The following is a 14,490-nucleotide window of genomic DNA, read 5'->3' on the forward strand; positions in this document are numbered from 1 at the left end:
ACACTGAACCAAAAATCCATCTCTGGATCAAAGAAAAACTTCCCTTACTTTAAGGTCGAAAATTCTTCCGAATGAGAAAAAAACTCTCCCGAATGAGTAATTTTACTTTGGAATGTGTAAAAACGTACACGAAAATATAGAACAGTGGATGTAATCTATCATTTTAAAGAAATGTTGGGCATGAAAAGAGGATAAAACTTCTTTAGTGCTATTTCGTTCCCATTTATCTTCATTTTGATTGCTGTTTTTCTTCAATTAGGAGAAGTTTTTTTTGAGTGTATGAGAGTTGAAGTCGGTTTTTTTTTGCTACAAATTACTTGTACTTTTACCTTTTTGACTACATATATTGCCTTTTCCTGTATTTTCTGCATGTTTTGCCTTTTTAATATTTATCTCTTCACTTTTTATACTTTTATGTTTTACAACACTGCAATTGCTTGTTTTTCTTTACCTTACGTAGTGAGGACATGGTGAATTTATATAAGGTGTTTATTTACACTTGTTTTGTTCTTATTACCATTGTGGCTATAATTTGTTAGTGCAGTTTTTTGCTTTTGTGCTACCACTACCACCTTACCGTAGAAACACAATATCGGCGAACGGCGAACTCACCACAGCGAAATTACCGCTGTCAAAATTAGAACACCCGCCGGCATATGAAATTGAACACAGCCAAAGCGAAATGCGAAGTTCGCTCGGCGGCTTTTCGCGTGGCGATGGATTTATTTCTATCGCTCTGCTGGGCGATGGCGGCAGTACATGCCAAAGGTGGCCATATGTTTTTTTACTTTCGAAGATTTAGAAGAAAACTGCATGTAACACGAATTATTTTGATGGTTGAAAAATACAGTGATCGATTCGTTAAATATGGCTTGAAATAAAATAATTTATAATAATCCCCCCTTGCTTTATATTTATATTTGTTATCATTTCATCATTTCTAAATATGGTTTCGTTTTTCAAAATATGGTCACCTAACTTATAAGTGCGACGAAATGGTATCAGCTGTTTTCGCTACCGCTCTAATTCTGTTAAAGTAGGCCAAATAGCAGGGCGAACGGTGAACGACGGCCTCGCCCAATTCGGCGAACTTCGCCGTTCGCCGGGTATTGTGTTTCAAGCATTATATGGATTCGCCTTTGGTGGTGAACTTCTTATAAATTAGGTTTGAAATTTTGAAAATCGTGCCCGTATTTTATTTGTAAGTCAAATATTTGCGAATGCTTAAAATGCATAAGGCCGCTTGTTATAATTCCGTGAGAACCCACGGCTATATAGAAGAATTGGGGGGGGAGGGGGGAGGGTAACATACTTTTGACTGCTGTGGAATAAAAGTTAATCACGACAAAAAGCGGCACCCCCTATTACTTAATTGTTAAACAATGACGAATCGACTGAGCTTTGAAGTGGAGTTTAGTATCTGTAGATGTTGCGATGAGCTTAAGTTCCTTTAAATCAATGCATCGCGATAACCGCATGATACTATTGCTATTAATTTAATTTTGGTTAGTTTTTTACAAAAATATAGTTAATTCTTTAACATCATCAATGTAAATACAAGTTTAAATGTAAATGTGTCACACGGTTGGGCATTTGCCCAAGTATATTTCTTTATTCCAATCACGAAAAGTAATTTGTTCAATTTTTTCAATAGAAGATCGCTGTACTGTACCAATCTTGTGACTGCAAAAACAATTGTCATCAGACAATAATTAATATGTCCTCTGTTGCTTCGAAAAAAATTAAAAAAAAAATTCAAGCTTAGTCTTCAATAACTAGATAACCTACTGGTTCAGAAGAAAATGTGTTAAATGTAAAAAGTTTGAAAATCCCATGTCTTTTCAATGGAAAATATATCGCATTAGGGGCTTGATTGAACATCAACATTCAAATTTTTTTTTTAGTCTTATATTTCGTTTTCGGTCAGAAACTAAAAATTTAGGGGGCGCAGCCAAAAAAAACATCCAACTTGGTAAATAATGCACACACTTATATTTATATCTGTATAACCTTAAAGCCATCTATGCATTTCAAAACTTTAAATCGAATGAAATGGATTTACAAGTAAAATCTTAAATGTTTGCGTAATAAAAATAAAGTCAATAATAGTACAATATTTACATTAATTCATGCGTGAATTCAAAGAGTCAAAATTGCGAAATTTTTTCTCTCTTTCGCATGAAAAATCTATATCTATAAATGGTAATTAAATGCTGCAGCCAAGCGAATATAAGCTCTTAAATAAACACAGATCTACTAAGCGGTAAAGGTATTTGAGTACTCACAATTGTACTTAAATACATCCATATGTATGTATTTATGTACATATACATTGGTAATACATATGTATGTATGCATATAAATGCTTCTTAAAGCAAATGCACGCCCCTCTGCATATTTGCTATTTTCAGTAAAATCATTTTGTGGGAAACATTTTAAAAATAAATTAATGGACGAACAATATTTATATCACTGAGAAGGTGATGAATAATAGATAGATTAAGTGCGCAAAGCAATATGCCGGTTAAGGTTGAAAGGATATTAAAGCTGAAAAATCGATAAAGCGTTATGGTATGCAAAATGTTATACCTAGAGCTTATGTCTGTTTATACTTTTTTAATGCATTGATTTTTAAAAATTCTCTTATGTTTAACGGCTTGGGTATAAAACTCTTAAAAGGCTTAGACTAGTTTAGGCTGAAGTGGCTGCTGGTTCATTATTGGTAGTACCACAAACGATCTCGATAACGTCGTCTGCTTAAAGTAGAAAATTTGCAAATGAAAAAGGCCACTTATGCCTTAGGTGAATAGGACAAACAGTATTGAACCTTAAACGCTCCTCTGTGGATTTCGGATGAAGCAAAAGAGAATCGGAAGACATTTCGTCTATATCTACAGCAAAGAGTGCGATTTAATACATTCCAGACAACAGATATGAAGGCCTAAATAAGTATGCTGGTTTGTTTTTAAGATTATACCTGAGACTTTGTCAAAAGCTTTGGAGAAGTATGTGCATACAGAATCAATCTGAAAACCCACAGAAAAATATCCAATGCAGTATTCTGTGAAAACAGCCAAGTTCGCGACTGAAAAATGTCCAGATCAGCAAAGTATTATTTATCTTTTACAATAACCTTGAAGAACTAAGAAATAGTGTACAGCTTAGAGATGGGCCTATAGTTACGAACATGATTTAAGATAAGAAGATATATCTGTGGAGAAGTCTGGTGAGGTATCATTAGCATCTAATACAAAGTTCGTCTTAAAAAATGCAGCAAACGGCTCTGTCACATTTTTAGTACTTCGAATATTCGAAGACAATCTTTTAGATTTCTTTAGTTCCAGTAATATTTTGTATTAGATTTAATGTTGTAATCCAGATGAAGTCTTTTAGAGAGACGTACATATATATATTTAACAAAGTGTAACTGAATTTGACATTGCTCGCATAAGAACAATCCTATAATGTCAAACCGAAAAAATTCCATGAATTTTGAATCGTTTATTTATATTTTTTTACATTATAGTACCTTTAGAGAGAGCCGCACTGAGTTGTCAATCACATCTTGTTTAATACCCCTTGAATATGGCGCACACTTTTTTGAAGAGTTGCTTATTTTTGTATCACAAACTTTTATTAATGATTAAGTAGTATAATGGGATTGAGATACAAAAAGCAATGAAAATGAGTAACTATGCGAAGTATTTGCTTAATATATATACTTATTTAAAACATAAATCAAGTATATAAGAAAACAAAAATTTCACTAAGCATTTTCAATACAGAAGTTTTTTCATTTAGCAACACTACCCTTAAGGTCGCATATTTTTTAACCGACGTGGCTGAACTCGGAAAAATTACCGAGGGACTGCATTTTAGGGACTGTTCTTTTGCAGCTGAGTTGCTATTTGACTCCTTCGTGAATTCGTATGAAGTAGGAGTTCGTCGGCCATCGATGGATGCATTATTTTATGAAAAAACTCTAATCGAACTTTTGTCGCAAAGCTTTAACACCGAATTTATTTTCTAGCCTTATGTTTAGATCTATTTGGTAAGGTGTTAAACGTCGGGTTTTTGCAAAAATTATTATTATTTTTTTTTATGGAAAAAATGTGCGTCACCTTCAACAAAAAAATTTGCCAAAATTTAATGGTAAGTCCTAGCTTCCTCATATTTGCACTTTATTATACTAGAATTGAATGGGCTAAAAATCTGCATAGTCAACTTTTTTTCTAGAGAGCGTAAATAAAAAGTGCAATATTTGAATGAAATTTTGCGGAGTTTTCTTTGCTTTTGCACAAGATTTGGAACTATTATTTTTGGGTTTTTTGTTGTATAATTAACAATGTTTTTATAAAAAATTAGCGAGATATAAAATATTTAAAAAATAGTTGCCGGTATTGTAACAAATTCACTGTACCTAAACTTTATTGACTGGCTGTATGTATATTCTTGATTGGAAAGTTGAGAATCAGTAAGCGATTTTAAACTCTGAAAGAATTCAGAAAATTTTTTCGCATTTTTCTCCGTATCTATGTATACCTGTAATCAGCAAAGGGATCTTTTATCTACCGTTCGCTCGATTTTCAAAAAATGGGGTGTCAAATAAAAAAAAAAAAATCGGAAAGAGTTGCCACCTGTTAAAAAATTACGCTAAAGTTATTTAATAATCAATTACAAACGAACGGTGTCGTTCGATTTTCAAACACATGCGGTATCAAATTAAAGAGATTTACCTGTTGATGTGCAACAAGGTTTTATTTTATCAAAAGGAGATGGCACCTGTTAAAAAATTTATTTCAAATGAATTAATAAGATAAATTAAATATTACAATAAAGGTATCAATCGATATGGTTTTAAAAACGCTTTATTTCTTAGCTTCAGGTAAAAGGGTTGACACCTATTTAAAAAGTAAAATTTATTGTGAATTAAAGGAATTAGGTTATTGAAATATGTATCACCATAAGGGTGCCACACGAAAGAGATATAAGAAGACTTCAGTTTTAAAATAGTTTGGAAGAGGGCTGCCACCTCTTTTAAAAGCCAAATTTAGTTAACTTATAAACAAGTTATATGAATTATAACGAAATAGTGCGAAGAAATCTCTATGTAGTTTGAACACTAAAATTTTTCTGAGGTTTTGAGGAGGGTTGCCAGCTGTGAAAAATTGCAATTTCGAATTGTTTAATAAGTTAAAAAAATTAATAAAAGATGTGTATCAATCGGCAAGATTCAACGGGGTTGAAAAGTATTTATTTCGGAACTGTGTTTATAGGAGACTTGCCACGTGGCAAAAAAATCGAATTCAATTTAATTTATTAGTTAATTGAATTATGTGTCACAATATCAAAAGGAAGAGGTTTAAAAAGATTTTAGTTTGAAAATACTTTTAACGCATAATCCAATTTATTAAATTTATACACAAGTTAAATGAGACATTAAAATATGAGTGTCGAACTAAAGAGTAAAAAAAAAGATTTATAAAACTTTAGTTTCAGATTTCTTTTTATTAGATTTTGGAGCGGTGGCATAAATGGCTAATTTTTTGTGTAACTGTTGCTGGAAACGCCATTTTGGTCAGCGCTTCAGAGGCTTGATAAAAGGTTTTTGTAACCAAAATCTTTTTATTTAGCCGGATGAAAAACCTACACCTCTTTTCGCTCAGAAACAATTGGAAGGATTAAGATGTTTTGTGCTCTTAACGCCATGCGGGTTCCCTAGTAAAAGTATATTTTCAAACCACTTTCATTTATTTGAATCATACCTAGGATGATTGTCATATTTGAGATCTGATAAAGAAGCTTGCGTCAGATATTTCATTCTTCAAGCAATAAATATCGATTTTTCTTTAGACTGGGTTTAACAAGTTTTCTAATTTTTCCTTTCTTCAATTTTAATATTCTCTCATTTTACCAATAGTCGCGACCTCAAGAAAGGGTTCTTCTAACGCTGCTTTGTAGTTTCATCCCTGCGTCTCTGTTATATTTGCATTTTTTTCATTCAAATAATAATAAAATAAGTTACGCAATATTTTTAAAGCTAAACAACCTTTTGTAAAAAAAAATAAAAATCACGATGATACCCAGAAACAAACAAAATTAAGAGCTGCTAACCTAATACTAGCTGATGGCAAATAAACCTGGACAAATGACAATTAATTTGCAACAGCCAACTCAAATTCATCAGCTTTTCATTTCCCCACTTATTTAATAGCCAAATAACTTTGGGTTACAGCAACAACAAAAAAAAATTGTAAATCAATAGCAAATATGATTTATGAACTTTTATTATTGGCCACTTTGTCAAGAGCAACAGCAGCAGCAGCCTCAAAAGTCACGCTTGTATGAAAAGATGTACATACATACACCTACGGCTGGCAGGCAAACAACAGAGGTTGCGTATACGACACGGTGTACAATACCCATGGCTGAGCGTGGCTGGTAGGAGCATAATGCTAGGCGCACATGTGGGTATTGTGCAATATGAAAGGAAAACATAAAACCACATTCTGTAGTCAGCAATGATACGAATATCAACAACAACAACACCACATACATTGTGACAAAATGCTGCCAATGCATTGAACGCTGGTGTGGAAATCGAGGAAAAATTGTTTTTGCCGCTTGGGAAATCAGATGATTGCCGGCAGTAACAAAAACAAAAAAGAATACACACATATTAATATGCGCGCATGCATGCACATTTGCGCACATCTATACATTTCTGAGTAAATACAGCAATAAAACAAAAATAGGCAGCGCCCACTGGCCAATAATGCGGCTAACCCGGCGGCCAACCGAACGACAGCGAGTTGAAAAGTGAGAAAGGGTTTGAATGAGAGGAGCGAGGACAGTGGTGAATAGCTGTAAAATACTTAACTGTTTCAGCGATAACAACAAGAAAAAAAAGTAGCTTGGCAATCGCTGACTGCAATCGTTGGTACAGCAGCAGGCAGCAGCTGCGCGACAATTCATTGCTGTCATTTCTGTGGCTGACTGGAATAAGCTCACTGCGCAATTGCTAATATTGCTGTTGGCATTGCGTTTACCACTGGCGATTACTCGCTGTTGTTCGCTTACACAGAACGCACAGTTGTCATCACACTAGCCACAGAGTACATTTAGCTATTTGCTTTTGCTTTTGTTTTCGTTGGCCATTTAAACGCAACCACAGATGTCACCACAATTTGTGCAACATGCAACAAACATTTGTGAAGCTGTGAGCTTGAGCAGCAGCAGCGCCAGTAAAAGTGCCAGCACCAGTGACAGCGACAGTAAGCAATGAATGCGAGTCAGTGCAATTTTCCTTAGTGCATTCTGGCGTTTTATTTTGACTCTTTGTTTAATTGTGCGCTTCGTGGCTGCATTGCAGTTTTATGTTCTTTTTGGTGTTGTTGTTGTCCATTTCTTTGCCATGCAATGCAAATATTTTCACAAATTGTAAACAAATATTTGCATGCAACAACAATGATATCAGCGAAAAAGTGGCAACATGCAAGCAGCAGCTCTGCAACACTGCCAGAGCAAATAAAACAAAAGCAGCAACAGCAAAACTACATAGTACAAAAAGCAAGCAAGTTGCCACAACCATAACACTGGAATAGAGCTAAAGCATTTATTTGCGCACAACAATACAATCAGCGCTTTGGTTTGCTTCGCTCCAGCAATAAAATATTTAGACATTTTTTAAATACACATTTGCTTTAGCTGCGAACCTTGTTGTGGGTGTGGTTGTTTTTTTTTAGTACCCATTTGTTGATGTTTGCTGAGTCCATTTCAGATTTTGTAAATTTTTTACTTTCCCCTTGCAGCGTGGAATTTAATTAAAATCGTGATTGTGCTGCATGCACTTTTTACTCTCTCGTTCGCACTCTTGCATATTTCTGCTTTTGTAAAATATGTTTTCAGAATTACTTAGTTTTTTTTTAAATTTCACCGTTATAATGGTTAAAACTACGATTATGTTTGATCGAAATAATTAAAATCATAACAAAAAGCTTTAAGCTTGATCGAAAAAATATAAATTTTTGACGGTTAAATTATGATTTTTATTATTAAGCTCATAACAGTTACGGTTCCTAAAGCTTAAACTTTTTTCAAAGCACGACTGCTTCTAAGGAAAAGTGGTGAATGCGTCACTTCAATATTTGAGGTTTAAGAAACCTTAGTGGAAAAAGTTTTTGAAAAGGGTTGCCACATGTTTCAAAATTTTATATCGGTTAAATTGATAATATAAATAACATATTTTATAGTATAGATATCAAACTAAGAATACTTAGGAAAGATTAATTTCCAAAATATTTTTGCAGAGTGTTGGTATCTGTTTGAAAAATTTGATTTAATTTAGTTGATAAGGTAAACAAGATATTACCAAACGGGTCTCCACAAAATAAAGTGGTTTAAGAAATCTTAGTTTAGAAAATATAAAAAGAAAAAAATGAATTGCAAAAAACTATGAATTTGTATTAGTCCGTGTCACCTTTCGAACGGCAATACATAGTAGACGCCAGGCAACTCTTTAATCAAACATTGTGCTTTCCGTAAACTAAGCTAATTTTTGAAATTATACACGGGCAAGGTTTTATAAAAATACATCCCGAATTTCGTTACGAATTACAAGCATTGTTTACGTTGAATATAAAAGGATGCTTAAAATTTTAAATTAATTAAAATATTTAATTGATTTTTAAATAAAAGCCGTTTGTTTTGAAAGTGTCATATGTCATTTTATTTCGTTTCACTTCATTTGCCAGTATCTGAACGCGTCTGTTATTCGTTCAACTTTAACAGCCAAAGCTAAAAACGTTTTGACATTAGTACTTATGTACATACATGATTGAAGAATGATTTACAGCTCCATTCTGTTAGAAGTATTCAACCATTTAAGCACAAGTGGTGGAAATGACTTATGCCATTTTCAAAATAAATGGCTCATAAATATATATTTGAACTTTACATGACCACCGACATGTGAAATTGTTCAAAAATTACTATAACAATTATGAAATGGGTGGCCCCCAGACCTCACCAAGTGTTGAAAAATTGGAATTTTGGCCACCTTAGCATAACAATTAGACCGGGAAATAGAAAATGAAACTTTGTAATTTATCAAAACCACGGATATTTCAAAAGCTATATCAATGAATGAGCTGCGCTTAATATGTTGCTGTACAGAATATTATCTTAGATCATATTCTGTACAGTTATTGCTCAAAATTGCAGCTACGTGGTGCAAGTACATACAGCAAAATACTTAGTGCCACTAGGCATAAATACCTAATTGGCTGAATTGGCGCAATTTCCCAGTTTCTCTTGCTCCAATTACTATTTTACCTATGTACACTTTTCTTCTACAGGGTACCGAACCTTAAGCGGGTTTTATTGCACTAAGAAAACAGCGCATTTATTTATTTGAATTGATTAAACTGTATCACAGCCTGAAAGTAATGGAAAGAGTTGCATAGAAATAAAAGCTCACAAAGAAATCTCCATACTAACAACATTATTAGCCCATACAGCCGCCAAGTAGTACATTACTACTGACCCGGTAAACGAAAGAAGAACAAATTCTAAAGCATTTGCTTGGATAGAAAGACGACTGAATATAAAAGAGAAATGAAAAGCGCATTACAGCGAAGAGTTATGCTGCAGCGTGCATTAAATGTTAAGTACCCACTCACACAATTGCAACAATGAATGTCTCAAGAGCGTCATAAAAAATGCAGGCGGCAGCTGTGTAGGAAAATAGCGAGCAACAACTATGCGAGGGAAAAAATAGCGGTCGAATACAATAAATGCAATACAGCGAGTTTATTGCCAATGCTAACCGGCCCGGGAATGGAAATAGAAATATCGCTGTTTTATAAAGAAGTAAGCATTTAAAGCAGCTGCAAGCTGTACAAAAAAAAAAAGTGATACACTGCAGCGTTCTACGATTGAGAAATACAAAAGCATCTGTACTTCCTGTACTTCATCTTGCAATAGAATGTGTGGAGAATTTGTTTTCTTGCTTTTTAAAAACTAGCGCGCATTGAGCTCCACCATAAATAGCAGAATTGAATTTTGTTTGCTTGCGTAATCTCACAAACCGCCTATTTATCTTGCCACGAATCGAATGGCAACAAAATGTTGCACTTTTAATGCGCCATCGCTTGCCCGTATAACCATCTTTTGTGTCGCCTTTTGTGCAGCCAACAATGGTGTAAGAAATGCAGCGCAGGTCAGGCCAGGTTTAAGTGGCTACCACTACAAAACGCCGCCATTATTATTGCTGTCGCGGTCGTTTCGCCTTTAATGCGCTTGCACAAAGCATACTTTTGGGCGTACTAGAATCGATGAGATTTTAGTTGCTGCTTGCTTCTTGGTTTAGGTATATGTATGCCACAAATGCTTGCTTTCATTTTTACTATCGTTGACTTTAGTTAGTAGCAAAATTTATTATTATTAAATAAACCCAAGGAATTCAATTTATTTTGAGCAGGCTACAAAAGACGAGTTTGTCTTGGCTTTTACATTGTTAGCTCCCCTCGAACACTCACTAAATTTTTGTTTAGTTTGAAACATTTTGCACTCTAATTTTCAGTGAAATTTTAATTTAGGATAAGACTATATATTTTACATATAGAGGTATGTACTTATATCGCTAGTTTAGAGTGAAAACTGGCTAAGTCCATTTTTACAAATTTTACAGGAGAGGAAAAAATTTGTATAGCCCTTTTTCAAGTATTTCGCCAAAACTTTCAATATAACATTTAGCGTGTTTAAAGCAAAAAAAAAACCTTCATTCGAATCAGAAAAAATCGATTTTTATTAGAAGAAATAGAAGTTGGTTAAAAATTGTTTTGAGTTCTTTGTTATATTTATGTGAATAAAGTGCAATTTATGAAACTATGAAAAAGTTATTTATTTATTACATACTGTATATAAAACTTGCATACATGTATTTTAAAGAGCATATCGTTGACTGAAGCGAGTTTTCAGTATTTTCTGGTGATATATGTATCTTTACAATCATTGAAGCCATGAAAATAATGCTGTGATGTGAAGAATCTTTGTAGAGTTTATCAAAATTTTCCTTAGCAAAACGTACAGAAATTTTCTCTATGAATTCGTGCCAACTAGGGTTTCCAATCCCGCATAATAATCGCAATCCGCGGGGTTTTCGGGACTGAAAAAATCATGCTATTTCCTCTAAACAGTTATATTCAAAATTGATATGTAAAAAAGACTATTTGATTTATAATATTTCCGAAGAAAAGATAAAGTCTTTAAAGTCACATCTTTTAAATTCGACCTTATTTAATTGCACATTCAGAAACTTTTGGTTTGGGTGATTATGCATAGTTTCGTAAGTAAAGTAAAGTGGTAAAAATCGCTATATCTCTTGGGTATTTTTCAGAAGAAAATATATCATAATAAGAGGTTCTGTAGTGTTTTATCCGATCTGAAACAATACCCGCTCGCTGTAATCTCAAAACTAGCTAAAATATCAGTGATTCTGGATTACAAAAAATTTAACTAAGTTATTTACATATGTGAAAAGGGCGTTAAAGTAATATATTCTATAGAGCATACTCAGTTTAAGCCAGTTATCAAGGCGAACATTTGCAAATTTTAAGCAATTACGCAGGACCACAAAAAAAAATCGATGAAACGTTAATACAACCAGACCAGGTGTTTCATATGTTTTTGGAGTCGCTGAATGCGAATCTGGAATCTGTTTTGCACCATCACGTCAAGATTTGATTCTAACCTCTAAACACATTGCGAAACTCAATGAACTCCTTCAAGTCATTCTGAAGAAAGTCCTATAAAAGCCCTTCTGGAAGGCCTTCTACGGGTATGGAAAGAAGAAGACCTTTAATTGATGGCACTCAATTCAAAAAAGAAAGGAGGAAGGATTGTAGAGTGGAAGACCTCTCGGAAGTGCTTTTAACTCCTGAAATTATCAACTGGGTTATAAGATGAATTAAATATACATACAGCCATGCAAGACAAACATTTTGGCGGGTACTTTCACAACTCGCATTCGTCTTTTTAATGTTTTTATGTAGTCCCGCAAATCCCGCGGATCCCGCATGTGTAATCTCTCATTTCTAATACCGCCAAAATGACGCGGGGTTGGATTCCCTAGTGTCAACCACTTTGTATGATTTTCTTTGCATTGAATTTGGAATATACTTCCGCCACACTTAAAAACTTTGTTAAGAACTTTGGTTTGCAGGAGAAATATTTTATTTGATTTCGGAATGAATGTGTGAATTATCTTGAACATTATCGCAATTGATTTTTAGACGTAAATTTTTTTTTTTATAAATTCATAGATGTAAATATTCCTAGACAGGCATTTGAATTGCCTGATAGTGATTTTTCAGGCACATACATTACTATTCCCTACGTAAAAATCGAAACAATAGACTTAAAATGCAATAAATACTTTAATATGTATGCACATATATTATTTTATGGGCAAGTTCTATGGATGTTTGGAAGTCGATGTTCAAGCAGACATTTGTATGCGCTAAAGTATCTCATAGTAAGGGTCTAAGTTGATTTTTTTAAACGCATTTTGAGCGTAACATTGAAATCTACATACACAAATCTCCAGCTTTATATTAAAAAGCTTTCGATACTCACTTGTTTTCGGATTATTTTCAGCTATTCAATACATTCTCATGGTGCGCCACTCTTTATTATACTTTACATTCAGCCGCTTTTCATTACCCTATTTGAGCTCATAACTCTTGACCCAAAATGGTCAATTTTTACCCTTGAAACATCAATATACAATATACAAATGGCTATCCGAAATGGGTAAATGTTAAGGTTAGCTGCGACATGTAAGGGAAAGAGCATTCAACCGATAACAAGTATGTATATACTATAATTCGAGAAGATGTGCATTGAATAGCTGCGATTTCTAGAAAAGCGCTCCACAATGTAAATGGAGGATTGCGCAGCGCATTTCAATAAATGCTGGCCGCAAGCATAAAATACATACAAATAAATAAAGGCATCAAAAAGGAATGTACTTACATTGGCGACAGAAATATTAGAATCGTCGTACTTTTAAGAATTATGACTATATTTCGTTAGTTTATTTTATTTTTAATATTTTTTTATAAAAGCCTAAATAGTTGTACAACAAACGTCATATAAATACGCTTTTAAAACTTCGAACAAAAATCATAAAAATGTTACAAATTTTCACAAAATTTTAAAACTTTTTATTCAGATTTTTTAGAACTCTTTTGGTATGCAGCTTTGTAGCCCGTTCAATTTTAGATTCAATCGGCTACAAAATACCGTTGATTTTTATTTAAGATTTTTTTTTTTTGCTTACAGTGTCACGCATTTTTTTTTCTATAAAAAGTGTGCTCGACAATATTTTTAAATGGAAGAGAATGCCTAGCAGCGGTAACAAAAAAAGTTGTCAAAAATCAACGGTATTTTCTGGCCACTTCAAGCTCTCACTTTGTTATTTTAAAATTGAATAGGCTACAAAACTGCATACCGACAGTTTTTCTAAAAATTCTGAATAAAAAGTTAAATTTTTTTTTTGCAAATTTGTCGAATTTTTATAATTTTTGTACAGAGTTTAAAAAGGGTTATATGGTGTTTGTTGTATAGCTATCCAGGCTTTTATAAAAAAATATTAAACATAAAATAAACCATGGAAATATAGCCAAAGCTTTTCGAAGTAAGGCGAGCCTATTATTTCTGCCACCAGTGTATGTACAAGTAGTAAATGTGCTTATGATTGCCACATGAAACGCTTAAATGTTATTGCTGGCGGGCAATCTGTGTTGTAGATTGTTGCAATTTCACCATAAACACATTTCCGGCAAGTGCTTCAAAATGTTGCATGTAATCGCAGGAGGCGAGAAAGAAAAATGCGCTGTGGTCAATAATACTTATTCAACGATGTACGTATGTATGGCCAGCGGTTTGTGGTTGCTGCCCTTAAAATGGTTGGTTGCCCAGTCATAACTGACTGGCAATCGACTATTCGACTAAAAGGCTTATCCGAATGCTTTTCGTTGGCTGTAATAAATTGTATTGAATGTGTGGGAGAACTCACCGGCGGTCAAGGCAGACACAGTGGCTTATGGATAATGTTGTATTTACGCCAAGGCGGCAGGACTTTTTACTTTCTTATAGTTTTCATAGGATGTGTATTCACAGGGATATGAATAAAAATGTAAATTGAATACTAAGTAAAAGTAAAATATGAATGTATGTGCATATTTTTCTTGCAAAAGGTCCTACAAAATGAAGTTGAGTTGAATGAATATTTGAAATTATCTCCACTAGAATCGTTTGTTTGTTTAGTTTCAGTTTAAAAATTTTGCCATTTATAATTAGAATGCACGCAAGAAACTTTTAGGGTGTTGCGATGTCAACTACAGCTGCCACGTAAAGAAGCGCGCATTTGGTATTGGACTTGAGGTGGGAGAGGGACTGCGCCACCGAGTACTGTTGTTCATCCCG

Source organism: Rhagoletis pomonella, unplaced genomic scaffold (assembly GCF_013731165.1).
Source record: "Rhagoletis pomonella isolate Grant_MI unplaced genomic scaffold, Rhpom_1.0 Rhpom_scaffold_00001, whole genome shotgun sequence".
Classification (NCBI taxonomy): Eukaryota; Metazoa; Arthropoda; class Insecta; order Diptera; family Tephritidae; genus Rhagoletis; species Rhagoletis pomonella.